General features: G+C 42.4%; 1 long non-coding RNA gene across 1 annotated transcript; it reads right to left on the reverse strand.

The window, feature by feature from the left end:
- Window positions 1–6666: 6666 nt before the first annotated feature.
- LOC119298008 lies at window positions 6667–8447 on the reverse strand. The gene is made up of 3 exons (XR_005145786.1): window positions 7861–8447; window positions 7709–7772; window positions 6667–7647 (listed from the first exon to the last, which is right to left on the reverse strand). It is a non-coding gene; the product is annotated as an uncharacterized LOC119298008 (long non-coding RNA).
- Window positions 8448–11563: the final 3116 nt, after the last annotated feature.

Consider the following 11563-nt stretch of genomic DNA (forward strand, 5'->3'; position numbering starts at 1 on the left):
GTCGATCAAGGTCGCTATGCTTCTTTTCGTGCACAATCTGGTACTGGTTGAAAAACGTCACAATCGAGTCTTTTCGGAGGACGTAGCCTTTGAACAGAGAGTTGGTGCTCGCGCTCCTCCCAGTTGATGACGTGAATGGGAAAATTTTGTCCATGTAGTACGCAGGGACCCACTCATCTCTGATTTCAAACAACCGCTTTAGGTGGGTTTCATCCTGAGCATCATGCTTCTCCAACAGAGCGTGCCATCCGCTCTCAAACTCTTTAGGCGTGAACGAGTTCCTGATTAGGCTCCGGAGCTCTGCATTCAAAGTTCCTCGGGCAGCAAAGAAACTGACTAGTTTCTGTTTCATTTTCCTCTGGATGTGCCAGTTGCAGAAGCGGTGGGTTGAGTGCAACATGACAGCACGTATAGCATTCCGCATTGCGACATCCTGGTCTGTTATTATGGTTTCCGGGTGCAGACCCCCCATCGACCTCAGAAATGCTCGAAACAACCACTTGAATGTGTCTTCCTTCTCATCCTTTAACAATGCCGCACCAAACAGAACAGTCTTTCCATAGTTGTCCACACCAACCACAGGGGCAAATGGCATATTGTGCTGGTTTGTGGAATAGGTGGTATCAAAAGAGACAAACTGCCCAAACTGGTTGTAGTTTTCTCTACCTATCTGATCTGTCCAAAACACACTTCTAACGGTGTTGTGTGCGTCGACCTGGAGTTGGTAACTGAAACCTGGCATCTTATCCTCAACGCTCTTGAAAATTTTCAGCAGCTCCTCAATGTCTTTGTTCTTGTGTTTAAGTCTTTTCTTTGCATTGCGGTTGCTCAGATACTTAGCATCAAAAGGTACTCCTCTGAAGCTCCCCATCATCCTCCTGAATATGGTCATCACTTTCCTGGGGGGCACTCTGCTTTCTTGAAGAATGTCAATCAATGCCTTGTCAGATTCAGACATCCTTTTGTGGCACTTCATAAACCTAACCAGCCACTCACTGGGAGCCAGCTCATGATTGTGCTCAAGCTTTGTGGATTTTATAACCCATCGTCCAGATTCTTCTTTCACTATTATCTTAACTGGACACATTGTCCTGTTGATTCTGGAAGTCATCCTCTTCCTCAACGTAGAATCGTTGCACGCATTCGCCCGACTCCGGATACTGCTGAATGACTGCTTGTTTATGTGCTTTGAAACCCTCGACTCATATGTGGTGTCCCTTTTTACTGCAAAACCCATACGCCGGGCATATGAGGCGAAAAAGAAGAATGCTTGGTCCCTCGAATCGAATTCAAGACCTGGCTCCGGCGCAGGAGCTTCCATGAATTCCCGGACAGATGGATAATCACCATTACCAAACATTCGGTCCATATCATGTTCCTCGGCTGTCGGGGGCTCAGGTTCAAGTGCACTTTGAAGCTCTGGGTCTGCAGCCACACATCAGTCTGTTCAACACCATCCAGCACCGAATCTCCCTGGTCCGTGGCTACAGCTGCTCCATCCACCGGATTCGGGCCTTGCTGCGCCTGGTGGACTACGGAAGCAACGTCTCCACCCTCAGCAAGCTCATCTTCATGTATATCCATAACCTGGGAAAAACATACAGATGCAATTCCTTTTTTTTGTAAGTATTTTCCTCTTTTTGATTATTTTTAGATAGGTACACCTCACAAACTTGGGCATTTTTTAAAACATCCCATAAGAGTCATAGTTGCCTTTTCTTCATACCTCATTCAAGTTGAAGAGTGGTGGCTGCCTTTGCTCATGTGACTATTGTATCCATGTCGAGAACATCATCAACCCAAGTGCCTGCTACATCGGGGCCATCCTCATCTGCATCAATAGCCTGTGGGCGGCACATAGAAAAGCATTTGTGTTTATAAGCTCCATGGTGCCTGATGAAAAAACACAAGTTGCATGCATGTTGTTTACTCACAAAAAAGAGATAAAAATGACACCCTGTCTTAGGGTCACACGAGTCGAGGCGAATATCGTCGCGGCAGCGACGACGGACGCCGAGACGAGCACGTGACACCAGTGCCACCCTGCCTATCTTAGGGTGACTCGAGTCGAGGCGGACGTCCTCGCGGCAGCGACGACGGACGCCGAGACAAGCACGTGACACCAGTATCATCCTCTCTATCTTAGGGTGACGGAGTCGAGGCAAGACGTCGTCGCGGCAGCGACGACGGATGCGAAGACAAGCACGTGACACCACTTCCACCCTGTCTATCTTAGGGTGCCACAAATTAAAAAAAATAGAGTTTTCAAAAATTATATAGAATTTGAAAAAATGTTCACGTTTTCATAGAAAATCACAATTTTACAATTTATTCATTTTTTTAAATATGTTTTGCTTTGTTTTTTTTGAATTTTGAAAGTTGTTCATAGTAGATCAATTTAGTGAACATTCTGTTCAACAAAGAAGCAGTAGATCAATTCAATTGAGTACGCAATTTTTCGTATTAAAAATATTTTCTTATAAAGTTTCAATAGAAAGGGAATAGAGGAACGGGCTAATTTATTTTTCTGTGTAAAATTAGCTATTCATTCTGGTTGAAAGTGCTAGTTCATTTTGGTTGAAAGTGGAATTTCCCACCCATAACTGTCCCTGAAAAACCACTGGCTCAGAAAGGGAATGGGCCGAATTCCGGAATTATAGGGCCAGGGACGGTACTGGGCCAATGCAGGGCCAAACTCGCGAAAAGGGAATAGGCTGCAACCGGGATCGATCGAAGAAAGGGAATAGGCTGCCGGTGGAATTGTCGTTACGCTGTCCGATCGAACCGGTCGGAAACCGAGCGCGCGGTTTGGGACGCGCGCGCGCGCGTTAGCCACGTGCTCGTCTCGGCAGGGTGGCAGTGGTGTCACGTGCTCGTCTCGGCGTCCGTCGTTGCTACCACGACGACGTCCGCCTCGACTCGCGTTACCCTAAGATAGATAAGGTGGCAGTGGTGTCACGGGCTCGTCTTGGCGTCCCGTCGTCGCTATCGCGACGACGTCCGCCTCGACTAAGACATGGTGACATTTTTATCTCTTTTTTGCTAGTAAACAACATGCATGCAACTTGTGTTTGTTCATCAGGCACCATGGAGCTTATAAACACAAATGCTTTTCTATGTGCCGCCCCCAGGCTATTGATGCAGATGAGGATGGTCCCGATGTAGCAGGCACTTGGGTTGATGATGTTCTCGACATGGATACAATAGTCACATGAGCAAAGGCAGCCACCACTCTTCGACTTGAATGAGGTATGAAGAAAAGGGAACTATGACTCTTATGGGATGTTTTAAAAAATGCCCAAGTTTGTGAGGTGTACCTATCTAAAAATAATCAAAAAGAGAAAAATACTTACAGAAAAAAGGAATTGCATCTGTATGTTTTTCCCAGGTTATGGATATACATGAAGATGAGCTTGCTGAGGGTGGAGACGTTGCTTCCGCAGTCCACCAGGCGCAGCAAGGCCCGAATCCGGTGGATGGAGCAGCTGTAGCCACGGACCAGGGAGATTTAGTGCTGGATGGTGTTGAACAAGCCACGGACCAGGGAGATTTAGTGCTGGATGGTGTTGAACAGACTGATGGTGTGGCTGCAGACCCAGAGCTTCAAAGTGCACTTTAAGCTGAGCCCCCGACAGCCGAGGAACATGATATGGACCGAATGTTTGGTAATGGTGATTATCCATCTGTCCGAAAAATCATGGAAGCTCCTGCGCCGGAGCCAGGTCTTGAGTTTGATTCGATGGACCAAGCATTCTTATTCTTCGCCTCATATGCCCGGCGTATGGGTTTTGCGGTAAAAAGGGACACCACATATGAGTCGAGGGTTTCAAAGCACATAAACAAGCAGTCATTCAGCTGTAACCGGAGTCGGGCGAATGCGTGCAAGGATTCTGCGTTGAGGAAGAGGATGACTTCCAGAATCAACAGGACAATGTGTCCAGTTAAGATAATAGTGAAAGAAGAATCTGGACGATGGGTTATAAAATCCACAAAGCTTGAGCACAATCATGAGCTGGCTCCCAGTGAGTGGCTGGTTAGGTTTATGAAGTGCCACAAAAGGATGTCTGAATCTGACAAGGCATTGATTGACATTCTTCAAGAGAGCAGAGTGCCCCCCAGGAAAGTGATGACCATATTCAGGAGGATGATGGGGAGCTTCAGAGGAGTACCTTTTGATGCTAAGTATCTGAGCAACCACAATGCAAAGAAAAGACTTAAACACAAGAACAAAGACATTGAGGAGCTGCTGAAAACTTCCAAGAGCGTTGAGGATAAGATGCTAGGTTTCAGTTACCAGCTCTAGGTCGACGCACACAACATCGTTAGAAGTGTGTTTTGGACAGGTGAGATAAGTAGAGCAAAGTACAACCAGTTTGGGCAGTTTGTCTCTTTTGATATCACCTATTCCACAAACCAATACAATATGCCATTTACCCCTGTGGTTGGTGTGGACAACTATGGAAAGACTGTCCTGTTTGGTGCGGCATTGTTAAAGGATGAGAAGGAAGACACATTCAAGTGGCTGTTTTGAGCATTTCTGAGGTCGATGGGGGGGGGGGTCTGCACCCGAAAACATAATAACAGACCAGGATGTCGCAATGCGAAATGCTATACGTGCTGTCATGTTGCACTCAACCACCACTTCTGCAAGTGGCACATCCAGAGGAAAATGAAATAGAAACTAGTCACTTTCTTTGCTGCCCGAGGAACTTTGCATGTAGATCTTTGGAGCCTAATCAGGAACTCGTTCACGCCTGAAGAGTTTGAGAGCGGATGGCACGCTCTGTTGGAGAAGCATGATGCTCAGGATGAAACCCACCTAAAGCGGTTGTTTGAAATCAGAGATGAGTGGGTCCCTGCGTACTACATGGACAAAATTTTCCCATTCACGTCATCAACTGGGAGGAGCGAGAGCACCAACTCTCTGTTCAAAGGCTACGTCCTCCGAGATGACTCGATTGCGACGTTTTTCAACCAGTACCAGATTGTGCAGGAAAAGAAGCATAGCGACCTTGATCGACTGAGAGAGAAATCAGAACTGAGAGAACAATGTTACTGGAGTTACGACCCTATGGAAAGAGAGGCTGCAAAGATATACACACCACCAATATACGCCAAATTTGTGGAAGAGATGAAAAAACCATAACTTACAGAGTTGAGGTCGTTACTGCTGCTGGTGAAACAAGAACATTTCCGGTGACAAGGCGGTGCGAATACCAGGACGCAGAGTTTTCAAAGAGGATATACACTGTGTCAATATCACCTGATGATGTCTACCACTGCTCATGTTTCAAGTTCAGTCGGGACGGTTTGCATTGCTGCCACGTCCTAGCGGTAGCAAGACACATTGGGTTGAGTAGCCTCCTTGAAAGCTTTATAAATCCTAGGTGGACAGTAGGTGCAGGGCATGTGTTGGCTATGATGACGGATGGAAATATTGGTCAAAATGGATGGAGAACACACTTGACAGTCAGGCATTCTATAGTCATGAGCCAGGTGTCCGATGCATTGTCAAACGAATGCACGGACGACAGGTCGTATGACCTGTTCGTGGAAGGAATCGGTGAGGCAATAAACAAAGTCAGGTTAGACAAGCGGCTCCACCAAGAACAACAACTCTCAGGTGGGAAGCGATAGTGTATTGATGATCATCAGCAGCTGAATGTTGATGCCAGGCAGGAGGGGGATGGCGGCCTACACATCCCTACGCAATTGCATTAAAACATTATGTCTACAATCAGTGCGTCTAGCATGGGTGGTGTTGAGGTCCATCAAACATTTGATTTGAGAGGCCCCCCGTTGTCACGCACAAAAGGTTTCAACCTTGGTGATAGGCCAAAGACCATGTATGAAAAAGTTTCTGATAAGCTTAAGAAACAAAAAGCAGTAAGGAAGTGTTCCAAGTGCAGACCGCCAGGCCATAAAAAGCCATAATGCCCCCAAAATAACACGGTAATGCTTAAATTTTCTGGACTAGCTGTGTTAATCTTATAAGATTTATTATGACTATCATATTTTCTTATATAGAAGAAGAAGGAACTAATTCCCTTTATCTGTCCTGATGACCCACAAGTATAGGGGATCTATAGTAGCCCTTTTGATAAGTAAGAGCGTCGAACCCAACGAGGAGCAGAAGGAAATGATAAGCGGTTTTCAGCAAGGTATTCTCTGCAATTACTGAAATAAGTGGTAACAGATAGTTTTGTGATAGGATAAATTGTAACGAGCAACAAGTAACAAAAGTAAACAAAGTGCAGCAAGGTGGCCCAATCCTTTTGTAGCAAAGGACAAGCCGAAACAAACTCTTATAATAGGAAAAGCGCTCCCGAGGACACATGGGAATATCATCAAGCTAGTTTTCATCACGTTCATATGATTCACGTTCGATACTTTGATAATTTGATATGTGGGTGGACCGGTGCTTGGGTGTTGTTCTTACTTGAACAAGCATCCCACTTATGATTAACCTCTATTGCAAGCATCCGCAACTACAACAAAAGTATTAAGTTAAACCTAACCATAGCATGAAACATATGGATCCAAATCAGCCCCTTACGAAGGAGTAGCAAGCACCAACTCTCTGTAGAGATTATGACTATACTTATACTTATGTAGAGACATGGATCAACATAAGTATAGCCAACTGAAAATGGTCAAAAGGAGTAGCAAGCACCAGATTAGAAACCTAAAATTTATAACTAAACAAAATCCTAATTTATGACAAAATTGAAGATGACACCACAAGTACTAAAATGGGACAGAGATCATTATAAAAAATAAATTATGGTGGGTAACAGAGATCATTCAGCACACCAATGTCTCGTCAAAAATTAGCTAAGAATTCTTCTAGCTTAATGCTCAATGTATACACAGACTGCTCTATCTCTGTTATTTGAACAATGTTCAGAGCTCAATTTCTCTCAACAATGTTCAGAATTCATACAATAATTTGCTACAGAAAAACAAATGTTCTCCAAAGAATTAGCTCATTCTCTAAAACAATGGCAGCTGCTGATTTTCCTTGCATAGTATTTAGTATTAATAGAATAATTTGCTACAGAAAAACAAAACAATGTTCAGAGAATTAGTACATTCTTGAAGAATGGCAGCTGCTGATTTTCCTTGCATAGTGTTCAGTACTAATAGAATAACTTGCTACAGAAAAACAAAATAATGTTCAGAGAATTACTGCATTCTTGAACAAAGGCAGCTGCTGATTTCTCTGAATAGTGTTTAGAATTTCATCCAAAAAAGATTCTTCAACCAAATCAAATTACCCAAGCAAGCAAAATTTGAAAACTTTAGAGTGTTACAGGATTAGATATAATATTTAACGATATATTGCAACGTTTGAAAAAAATAAGTTTTGTCTAAATATAATGATTTTTTAAAATTTCAAAGAAAACCATGCATCATACATTCATCCATCCAATTCTAGCACAAGTAAAATCATTTTCATTTTTGCCTAATTAACAAAACAAACATCTCTCTCAGACTAAAAAAAGGTACAACTGCTGCTGATGCCTCCTAAGTAGCAAGGTAGGCATGCAAAAAACAACATCACTTGAAGCAAACTTTCAAGGATCCCATCTTCCATCTTCTCCTTCCGTCGTCCTTGCAATGTCGGGGTCGTCGTCTACGATGCCACTGTAATATCAGAGACATATTACATTTCAAACAACCCACCAGCTTTGTATGCGGCACTTACTGTATGTTGAAGTGTCAATCTGCTCATGCAGCTCCTTGATGTCCACCTCAAACCGTTCTTGCACCTTCATTCATAAAACAATCTTCTTGTTACTCCACTTGATCAAAATCAGGTATACCAAAAAACAGAGTCAGACAGACAAATAGACCTACTTGGTTAAGAACATATGAGTCCGAGGCTGGCGAAACAAAAGTTATGGTGAGCCCCTTGGTGCCGAAACGCCCAGCCCTTCCACGAAAAATGTCATGGTTTCAGATATGCAATTAGGGATTTCCTAATTCCCATCTCCACAACCGGTTCTGATACTTGTATAGATTTTTGCAAAGATGCGCTCCCGAACACTGCTACGTGGTGCTCTGCCGTCAACGAAAGACGAGACTGAGGCGGATGAGTTGCTGTCGAAAAATCGGAGTTTTGCGAATCTGCTTTTCTGAGCACAGAGCCACCAAGGAGGCCTGCTTTTCTTCAGTCTTGAGATCCACATTCCTTCTATTTTCTTGCCCAGCATCCTCATTGGATTAGTCCATACAAAAAAAAAACTAAATAATCTTCTTCCGCCTCATGCTGAAAACGAGCAAGTTGTGCCTGACGGGCACTACCTAACCATGCTGGCTTCATTAGAACAGAGCTGCCAAAAATTGAGATCCATGTTCTGCTCCCTGTCAAATCTGGGTGTACATGAGCTCAGACACGATGGCCGCCGTCAGCTATTGACTCATCCGAAGGAAGGAGTTGGGGGGAGATGGGTGCTACCGGGGCATCCTCGGAGGCGACGCAGACGCCATTGGGAGTCTTGGTGTTGCGGGTGGGGACAAATCAAAGACAACACCGGAAACAATTACACATGTTTGCACGTGCCGTCTAATCTGAGCGCTTGCTGTTTGGGACAGGTTCTACCGCCTTGCAAAACACATGCTAAATATCTACACAGCGCCCTCCTCAAACTACACGCGTCATGTTTATAGCAGCGGTAAATAAAAGTTCGAAAAAAAACAGGAAAAGAGAACCCTTACGGGCCTAGCATTCTGGTTATAATCATACATACTCTAGGCATTAAGAATCAATTATAATGTCTCAAGTTATTTGTTTGTGCAGTTTTAACATGGTGCTTCTTACCTCCTCTTTTCACATGAGAGGTAAGAGTATAAAATAGATCTTAGCCGTTGAGCTTATGAATTAGTGCCTTGATTTTTTATTTTTCTGAAGCACGAAAAATTCCAAATTTATTTTTTGAACACACATGCACATGTATACTATGTATATGCAAAATTTCACAGTATTATACGTTTACATGTGGCCTACAAGAAAAAGACAAATACACATTTTTTAATGGGCCTTTTATTTTTGTTATTGGGCCAGAAATTTGTTATTTTTGTACAGCCTACAAATCACAACATTTTTCGACGAAATTTAACACGTTCTTGTGGAATACATATAAGTTTTCATGATATTTTTTTCAGATTTTTTTGGAACTTTTAAATACGCTTTTTGATTTTTTCAAAATACCGAGCTCACTGGAGCTCGGCCTCCAAAAATCCGCACTCGGTAAGAGGCACCATGCTAAAATTTGTCTTGTGCTTTTGTAGACATGAAGAGGAAGAGAGCTGAATCCATTCATATTTTTTTTAAACCACCATGGCTTCAGGAGAGAGCCGAATGAGATTAGTTAGTGTCTTAACAAATTATAGAAGTATAATCCTAGCTAAGGCTAAAAAATTCCATTGATGCCATGAGGTAAGCAAAACATATCTAATTTCAAACCTTTAGAATTTGTTAATACATCATATCTAATAATTATTCACCGTTGATTGCATCAGGTAGTTAATGTTTCAAGCATGTCCCTTTAGCGGAAAGAGTGAATATGAGGATTCCAAGAACCAAGGTAATAGCCAGACCATAATTTAAATAATATGCAAGCTCTTAATCAAAAAAATATGCCACTAATCTACATCTCTTGTGTCATTGTTCTTTTTATTAGTGCTCAAATTTGCTATCTTTTTTTTCCTCTTATAAGAAATTAGTGGCAAGCGGAAAAGAATTCTCTTGTGTCATTGTATTCGCCCTCCCCCACCCACCTATGGTCAAATCATGGCTCTGTCCCTGTGTCTAGTGTATACTGTCTACTGTACTCTGTAATGTCTATTGCTTGTTGATGTTACTGCTTTGTTCACACATTCTATTATATTTTGTCTTTATTACATGTCACTAGCAAAAGAGCCCTGTGTTGCAACGGGAGAGAAAACATAACACAAGCTCTTAACCCAACAACCATTACTCAAGACCACAATAGGTCCATCTCCTTTATTTTTGTGAGGCATCATATTTGTGTTGCCGCTTATCCTCCTTCTCATCCTCGCCGGCGATGGCCTCGGTGTTCACACAAAACAACAACAAAACGTGTTTGAATATGGTTAATCCTAAGGCGTCTCTCTCTCCCTCTCCCTTTATCTCTCTTTCCCCCCGCGCTCTCTCTCTCTCTCTCTCTCTCTCTCTCTCTCTCTCTCTCTCTCTCTCTCGCTTTCTCTCACTCTCGCGATGAGAAATCTATTATTTTCCCCTGCGACATTTTTCAGAGGTATGAATGTGTAGTTATCGATGTTTTCTTTTTCCTATATTGTTATAGTGAGGTGTTTATTTGTAATCCGGATCGCCGCCGGTACAAAAGAAAAACGGATCTTGCGCTATAAATTATAAGTTTTCTACCAAAACAATATTTTAAAAATATTTAACAGGTAAAATTAACATCATATTTAGATTCCACACATTTTTCTAATAAAATTTCATATATAATATGTTAAAATCGAAGTTACGGTTTAAAAGATACAGATAATTTAGAAAATCATTTGTTTGATTTAAATATATTTCAAAATAATATTTAAAATTACTTAACAGGTAAAAATAATCTCATATTCATATTCTAAATATTTTTCTAATCAAATTTCATATATAACATGTTCAAATCGAAGTTACGGTTTAAAAGATATGGATGATTTAAAAAAGCATTTGTTTGACTTCAATATGATCCGCGGATGAATTACCTAAAACATCGGGGGGAGGGGGGGGTTGAAAAATGTAAAATAACAGTTCGGGTGTGACTTAAATCCGGACGGCGGTTGATTTCAAGAAAATACAGGGACTTTTGTGTAAAATACGGGAAAATGATTTGTTTTAAAACAGGATTGCGGGTTAAATTCTCTGAAATAGAGGTACTTTTTTGAAAAATGCCATGACGGACGACCAGAAACCCAATTTGCTTTATTATTAGGTAAAGATAAAGAGGTAAAGATTTCATTAATTATTTATATATACTCGTCGTATTGTTGTATTGCTGTTGTTAGAAATTGTCGTATCCCATATCGTCGTACTCGTATCGTTGTATCAATGCTTCATAGTTGTAGACACACCGGCACGTCTCGAGGTCCTAGACCCTGATGCTGTCATTCACCACGCCCCTTGCATTAGCGATGTCTCGAGAGCGCGGCTTGGACTCGAGGCCACCCCCAGCAAGCTACACAGTTGCGTGGAGCCACCTCAATCTCCTCCTCATTAGCACCTCGCAGCAAGAAGACGTCGGCTCCCGAAGACCAACTCTCTTCCTCGATCCTCGAGCTCTGTGTGGATTGTTCGACATATTTTCTAGGCATCGTCCATCAATGATGTTGGGTTGCTTGTTCGTTGTCGAGTTCCAATCTCAGCATTGCTACGCGGCGGATCAGTGTGACGATTGGCATGTTGAGGCAGAACCAACTTTGCTAAAAAAATGTGTAGGGAACATCTAGGTGTGCTTTAAGTATTGCATGTCTAGATGTGCTCTAAGTATTGCACATCTAAGTGACTGAATCTAATATAAAAAGA

This window comes from Triticum dicoccoides, chromosome 5A (genome assembly GCF_002162155.2).
Source record: "Triticum dicoccoides isolate Atlit2015 ecotype Zavitan chromosome 5A, WEW_v2.0, whole genome shotgun sequence".
NCBI lineage: Eukaryota > Viridiplantae > Streptophyta > Magnoliopsida > Poales > Poaceae > Triticum > Triticum dicoccoides.